Source organism: Penaeus monodon, chromosome 20 (assembly GCF_015228065.2).
Source record: "Penaeus monodon isolate SGIC_2016 chromosome 20, NSTDA_Pmon_1, whole genome shotgun sequence".
In the NCBI taxonomy this organism is placed as follows: Eukaryota; Metazoa; Arthropoda; class Malacostraca; order Decapoda; family Penaeidae; genus Penaeus; species Penaeus monodon.
Window position 1 is genome coordinate 4780065 of NC_051405.1, and position 566 is coordinate 4780630.

Genomic DNA, 566 nt, shown 5'->3' on the forward strand with positions numbered 1-566 from the left:
TGAGGCGCCCCGATGGCGGAGGTACTTTGGGGTATCTGGACCCTCCTTTGACCGGGGGTGGCCCCTGCCCTTTTTAAACCCTTTTAGCCACCGCATAGGTGCCCCCGGCACCCTTCCAGAGGAACAGGTGAAGTTCCTTCCAAAAGCCGGGGCCGGGGGGAAACCCCGAAAAACCCGGGGAAACTTGGGCCGTGGTCTAAAACTGGGAGGGGGAAAAATTTTTAAATTTAAGAATAAAATTAAATTTAAAATATAATAATTTTTTAACCATTTACTAAAGGATGGGACGCCTTCTAAAAACAACAAAACCAAAGCTGGTTCGTTAAAAAGGCTGTTTTTTAATGCCCCTTTTTTAAAAAAAAATTTAAAAAGGGGGTAAAAATTTTTAAAATTGGGTTTTTTCGTTCGTTAATCTTAACAAAGGGAAAATGGAAACATGGAATTAAAAGTTTTTCTTTTGTGGGGGGTTTGGGGGGGTGTTGGGGGAAACTGGGGGTTTGGGTGGTTAAAATTTGGAAAGTATAGGTTTTCCAAACATAGGGTTCTAAAAGGGTAATATTAACTGG